The sequence below is a fragment of the Bombina bombina genome, chromosome 1 (genome assembly GCF_027579735.1).
Source record: "Bombina bombina isolate aBomBom1 chromosome 1, aBomBom1.pri, whole genome shotgun sequence".
Classification (NCBI taxonomy): Eukaryota; Metazoa; Chordata; class Amphibia; order Anura; family Bombinatoridae; genus Bombina; species Bombina bombina.
The window spans coordinates 774,303,585-774,311,348 of record NC_069499.1 but is presented as its reverse complement, the minus strand read 5'-3'; positions in this window follow the sequence as shown (position 1 = coordinate 774,311,348).

Sequence of the window (7,764 nt, the reverse complement as noted above, 5' to 3'; positions counted from 1 at the left end):
AAAAAATAGCAGCTGTACACACATATATATATATATATATATATATATATATATATATATATATATATATATATATATATATATATACAGTATCTCACAAAAGTGAGTACACCCCTTACATTTTTGTAAATATTTAGATCTTTTTATATAACACTGAAGAAATGACACTTTGCTACAATGTAAAGTAGTGAGTGTACAGCCTGTATAACAGTGTAAATTTGCAGTCCCCTCAAAATAACTCAACACACAGCCATTAATGTTTAAACTGTTGGCAACAAAAGTGAGTACACCCCTAAGTGGAAATGTCCAAATTTGGGCCCAAAGTGTTAATATTTTGTGTGGCCACCATTATTTTCCAGGACTGCCTTAACCCTCTTGGGCATGGAGTTCACCAGAGCTTCACAGGTTGCCACTGAAGTCCTCTTCCACTCCTCCTTAACGACATCACAGAGCTGGTGGATGTTAGAGACCTTGCGCTCCCCCACCTTCCATTTGAGGATAGGGTTTAGGTCTGGAGACATGCTTGGCCAGTCCATCACCTTTACCCTCAGCTTCTTTAGCAAGGCAGTGGTTGTCTTGGAGGTGTATTTGGGGTCGTTATCATGTTGGAATACTGCCCTGCGGCCCAGTCTCCGAAGGGAGGGGATCATGCTCTGCTTCAGTATCTCACAGTACATGTTGGCTTTCATGGTTCCCTCAATTAAATGTAGCTCCCCAGTGCCGGTAGCACTCATGCAGGCCCAGACCATAACACTCCCACCACCATGCTTGACTGTAATCAAGACACACTTGTCTTTGTACTCCTTACCTGGTTGCCGCCACACACGCTTGAAACCATCTGTACCAAATAAATTAATCTTGGTCTCATCAGACAAAAGGACATGGTTCCAGTAATCCATTCCCTTGGTCTGCTTGTCTTCAGCAAACTGTTTGCGGGGTCTCTTGTGCATCATCTTTAGAAGAGGCTTCCTTCTGGGACGACAGCCATGCAGACCAATTTGATGCAGTATGCGGCGTATGGTCTGAGCACTGACAGGCTGACCCCCCACTCCTTCAACCTCTGCAGCAATGCTGGCAGCACTCATATGTCTATTTCCCAAAGACAACCTCTGAATATGACGCTAAGCACGTGCCCTCAACTTCTTTGGTCGACCATGACGAGGTCTGTTCTGGGTGGAACCTGTCCTGTAAAACCTCTGTTTGGTCTTGCCTACCGTGCTGCAGCTCAGTTTAGGGTCTTGGCAATCTTTTTATAGCCTAGGCCATCTTTATGTAGAGCAACAATTCTTTTTTCAGATCCTCAGAGAGTTCTTTGCCATGAGGTTACATGTTAAACTTCCAGTGACCAGTATGAGAGAGTGTGAGAGCGATAACACAAAATTTAACACACCTGCTCTCCATTCACACCTGAGACCTTGTAATACTAACGAGTCACATGACACCGGGGAGGGAAAATGGCTAATTGGGCTAAATTTGTACATTTCCACTTAGGGGTGTACTCACTTTTGTTGCCAACGGTTTAGACATTAATGGCTGTGTGTTGAGTTATTTTGAGGGGACAGCAAATTTACACTGTTATACAGGTTGTACACTCACTACTTTACATTGTAGCAAAGTGTCATTTCTTCAGTGTTGTCACATTAAAAGATATAATAAAATATTTACAAAAATGTGAGGGGTGTACTCACTTTTGTGAGATACTGTATATATATATATATATATATATATATACAGGGAGTGCAGAATTATTACGCAAGTTGTATTTTTGAGGATTAATTTTATTATTGAACAACAACCATGTTCTTAATGAACCCAAAAAACTCATTAATATCAAAGCTGAATAGTTTTTGAAGTAGTTTTTAGTTTGTTTTTAGTTATAGCTATTTTAGGGGGATATCTGTGTGTGCAGGTGACTATTACTGTGCATAATTATTAGGCAACTTAACAAAAAACAAATATATACCCATTTCAATTATTTATTTTTACCAGTGAAACCAATATAACATCTCAACATTCACAAATATACATTTCTGACATTCAAAAACAAAACAAAAACAAATCAGTGACCAATATAGCCACCTTTTTTTGCAAGGACACTCTAAAGCCTGCCATCCATGGATTCTGTCAGTGTTTTGATCTGTTCACCATCAACATTGCGTGCAGCAGCAACCACAGCCTCCCAGACACTGTTCAGAGAGGTGTACTGTTTTCCCTCCTTGTAACTCTCACATTTGATGATGGACCACAGGTTCTAAATGGGGTTCAGATCAGGTGAACAAGGTAGCCATGTCATTAGATTTTCTTCTTTTATACCCTTTCTTGCCAGCCACGCTGTGGAGTACTTGGACGCGTGTGATGGAGCATTGTCCTGCATGAAAATCATGTTTTTCTTGAAGGATGCAGACTTCTTCCTGTACCACTGCTTGAAGAAGGTGTCTTCCAGAAACTGGCAGTAGGACTGGGAGTTGAGCTTGACTCCATCCTCAACCCGAAAAGGCCCCACAAGCTCATCTTTGATGATACCAGCCCAAACCAGTACTCCACCTCCACCTTGCTGGCGTCTGAGTCGGACTGGAGCTCTCTGCCCTTTACCAATCCAGCCACGGGCCCATCCATCTGGCCCATCAAGACTCACTCTCATTTCATCAGTGCATAAAACCTTAGAAAAATCAGTCTTGAGATATTTCTTGGCCCAGTCTTGACGTTTCAGCTTGTGTGTCTTGTTCAGTGGTGGTCGTCTTTCAGCCTTTCTTACCTTGGCCATGTCTCTGAGTATTGCACACCTTGTGCTTTTGGGCACTCCAGTGATGTTGCAGCTCTGAAATATGGCCAAACTGGTGGCAAGTGGCATCTTGGCAGCTGCACGCTTGACTTTTCTCAGTTCATGGGCAGTTATTTTGCGCCTTGGTTTTTCCACACGCTTCTTGCGACCCTGTTGACTATTTTAAATGAAACGCTTGATTGTTCGATGATCACGCTTCAGAAGCTTTGCAATTTTAAGAGTGCTGCATCCCTCTGCAAGATATCTCACTATTTTTGACTTTTCTGAGCCTGTCAAGTCCTTCTTTTGACCCATTTTGCCAAAGGAAAGGAAGTTGCCTAATAATTATGCACACCTGATATAGGGTGTTGATGTCATTAGACCACACCCCTTCTCATTACAGAGATGCACATCACCTAATATGCTTAATTGGTAGTAGGCTTTCAAGCCTATACAGCTTGGAGTAAGACAACATGCATAAAGAGGATGGTGTGGTCAAAATACTCATTTGCCTAATAATTCTGCACTCCCTGTATATATATATATATATATATATATATATATATATATATATATATATATATATATAAAAAAAATTTAATGTCTTATTACATCCTTGCTTGATAATGTTCAAAATGTATCTTTTACAGTACATGTTCAAATATAGTTGTGTCCACACAGTAACTCAGCTTTTTACCTGACCCTTCACTGCATAACTATGTGCTATAAAAGGGACATAAAGCAAAACAAAAATCTAAAAAAAATGTTAAACACGTATAGTAAAAAATATCCTTTACAATATTGTTTAATTATTCATTATTTATTTTGTCCCTTTTTCCTGTAATTTAACTCTTTAATTTATTGGGAAGTGGGCAGAGCTAGGCAGGATGAGAATGGGGGGGCGGGGGGGGGGGGTAGCTAGAAGTCCTTAGTAAACAAATACTGTTATAAAATTCTAGATTGATACATGAGGGACAGAGTGGACATAGTTAACCAAAACGAGGACAATTTCACAAATTGTGGGTCAGTTGGGATCTCTGTACTCCAGACTTCAGAAGTGACTGTTTTCTCACTGTGGTAGCTCATTTATATCTGTCCATAACTGGTCTCAACAGAGAAGACAAGATAAGAGGCTTTTAAAATGGTATATCCTTGGAATGCAAAGTAATGCAAACTTTGTTAAATAAGTTACACTTTAAATGCTGTTAAAACATGTATTTTTATATTGATGTGGTCCAGTATTTAATTGTTGCTTAATACTAGTTTTATGTTTCTTTAAGCATTCCAATCAAATTATATTGGGTCAGATTACAAGTGGTGCAGTATTTAGTGATTTTGCTTATGCGCAGACACCGTCAGAAGTAAACACATGTGGGTTTGTGTGCATATTACAAGTTGAAAGCAAAAAAACATTGCATGCTAACTTCAGGACTTCGGATATTGTGACCGTGGTAACATCTCCCGATAGACGTCAATAGAGCGTGCAAACCGGAAGAAACCTAACACTTATCTCACACGTGGTAACTCAACAACACTTTAGATTAACTTTGCTAACCCGAAGGTACTGTAGCTATGAATGTTTTTACATTCCAATGTTCTTCACATAGAAGATTTTTTTTTTTTTTTTAAATAGATATTTCTATATATATATGATTATATATAGGCATAGGTTTATATATATATAGCTATATATAAGAATATTTAGTAGAACATTGTCCCCTAAGTGAAGAATATTGGTATGTAAAATATTTACAGCATATACACAGTAAAACACATTATTAGATATTACAATTGACTAAAAATTATTTTTCTTCTTTTCAGGTATATGACTGAAAAGGGCTCCAAAGTATATATATGTACAGTATATGTGTATACATATGTATATATGTATATACATATATACACATGTAAACATAAATACACAAGTATAGGCCAGGTGAGAGACATGGTGGCGGTTTTGGAATCTTACTCCTTCCTCCTGCTTCTATCAGTACATACCTCCATTTCCATCTGTCTCATTGTCCTGCTTTGAAGTCCACTGCATTTGCCTCTTCTCCCCCCTCTCTCTCTCAGAGTGGCAGTTATCTATCACCCCCCTGATCCAACCTCCCAATTCCTTGACAACTTTGCTGCCTGACTTCCTCACTTTCTCATTACAAATACACCTACTCTAATTCTAGGGGAATTCAACATCCCTATTTATAACCCATCTGCCCCGGCTGCCTCTAAACTTCTCTCACTCACTAACTCCTTTGGCCTCTCACAATCCTCTCTATTCCCCACTCACCACGATGGACACTCTATCGATCTGGTATTATCCTATCTCTGATGTCACCTGTCGTTTCTCTCCCTTGCCCCCGCACCTGCAGAAATCTGCACACTGTGAATCCTCTCCAACTTTGCAACCGTATTCAACAACACCTCCCCTACACTTCCACGATATCCTGCCCTGACCTTGCTACAACCCACTACAACAGTACTCTCTCCTCTGCACTTGACACTGTTTCTCCTCACCAACTACGCAAAACCCCACGTCATCAGCTCCAGCCCTGGCACTCTTAGCAAACACGCCACCTACAAAAATGCTGCCGAACTGCTGAATATGCCTGGAGGAAATCCCGCTCTGAACCTGAATTCATCGACTATAAATTCATTCTTTATTCTTACACCTCTGCCCTTCACTTAGCTAAACAAACCTACTTCTCTTCTCTTATATCTACTCACTCCTCAAACGCTAAACGACTCTTCCATTTTCAACTCTCTCCTTTACCCATCTGCACCACCCCTTTCATCTGCCTTTAGTGCTCAAGACCTGGCAGACTACTTTTTCAATAAAACACTTACAATCCAAAACAACATCCCAACACAACCCTGCAATCTTCCATCTTTTCCCCCGGTCACCCCCTCTGCCACTCTCTGCACCCTCCCCCAACAACTGAGAATGAAGTGTGGTCCTTATTGTCTTCCACACACTTTATTACCTGCCCACTTGACGCTATCCCTTCACATCTAATACTTTCTCTGTCATCCACCATCACTCCAGCTCTTACTCACATATTCAACCTATCCCTTACTACCGGTTCATTCCCATCTTCCTTCAAACAGGAAAAGGTCACCCTCCCTCAATCCTAATTCTCCTGCAAGATACCGCCCCATATCAATGCTCACTCATCAACAAATATACTCCAGCCCCACCCCTAAGATCCAACAATGACCTGCTCCTTACATCCTCTACCATCACATCCTCCCACGCTATACTGCAGGACTTCTCTCATGCAGCACCAACCCTCTTGAACGCACTTCCTCGAGCTATCAGACTTTCCCCTAACCTGTTTAAATGCTCCTGAAACCTTTTTGTGCAGGAAAGCCTATCACCCAACTCAGTAACAAATTAATTCCACTTACCTAACAGTTGCCCTCATCTAACTCTGCACTAACATTATTCTCACCTTTGCAGTCCCCATCTCCTGTTTCTCATCCTCCTTCCAATCTAGATTGTAGGTACATTTATAAAATAACAAGCTTTCGGAAGAGTGTCTTCCTTTTTCAAGTCTGAAGCAATACTGACCAATTTGATGGAATTTACAGATTATATCTTAAAACACAGGCTAAAAAGACAAAGTGTTACAGAGGTCTGAATGCAGGGGGAGGAGGGGTGTCGTAAAAATCATGATGGGGGTTTAGGAGACAGGCAGATAGTGTCAATAAAAGATTACAGGAAGGGGAAATATTTGGTAATACACAAAGCATATACTGACATAAAGTTATATATCAACATAGAATCCATGTGAATAAAGATGGGAAATTAGGTATACAGGGGAATATAAAATAGTCAAAAAAGGACTGCTTCAGACTTGAAAAAGGAAGACACTCTTCCGAAAGCTTGTCATCTTATAAATGTATAGTTAGTCCAATAAAAAGGTATCATTGCTCAATGCAATACTCTTGTTATTTTGATATATATATATATATATATATATATATATATATATATATATATATATATATATATATAGATATAGATATAGATATGTATATACACATTATAGACCTCTCCATTCAAATGCATTATAACTTTTTTCAAATATTTATATGAATACTTATTATCATATAGTTTATATATATATATAAATATATATATATATATATAAATATATATATATATATAAATATATATATATATATGTGTGTTACACTTTATTTTAATGTATTTATATTGTGTTTGGTGCAACTTTTTATTTAGCCCTAACCCTTTACGCAAGGACTTCAGTCACGTTAACCAATCAAGTGCAAATTTAGGTTGCGCATGTGATGCTCCGTTTACTTTTAATTTGTAATATGAGTGCAAGTTAGCCTGGGTGTGGTATATCAATATTGTGCGCTCACTAACGTTTTCATGCCACATAAACAAATGTTTTTAAGTATTTTGTGCATGTGCAATATTGCTTCAGTATTCCCCTTTGAAAATGAGCAACTGGAATCTAAAATTTCATAAAAATGAATACCTCATAAGTAGTGTGCCCAAAAGGTAAACCAAGATCTGACTGGTAGATTGTTGAGCAAGTAAACTTAGAAGCTAAATTAATGCAGCAAAAGATTGGTAAACTGTATTAATATTTCTGATAAATAGAGTATAAATTCTCTAAAATGTAAGTAAAGTTAAATTTACTTTTATATTTAAACAATACGTAGTATATCCACATAGAATCAGAATGATCCTATAACATGGACTAGCAGACCTCCTCTGTGTGTAGAGAGAAATGGATGTTCATTATGGGTTTGGTCAGTTAAAAATTGGTGGGCTGGCTAATGGCCCCCAAATTCTTACATTGTACAACATTTGAAAAACGTAAAGAAAAAAAAAGAAAAAAACGTCTTGACATTAATTTCACCTCTTGTATAAGATTTATAATATGCCTTATGTTTTACATTGAAAGATTGTTCAATTTTGCCTCATAGATAGGTCATTTAAATGGCCACTGATGCTTATACAGGATATGCAT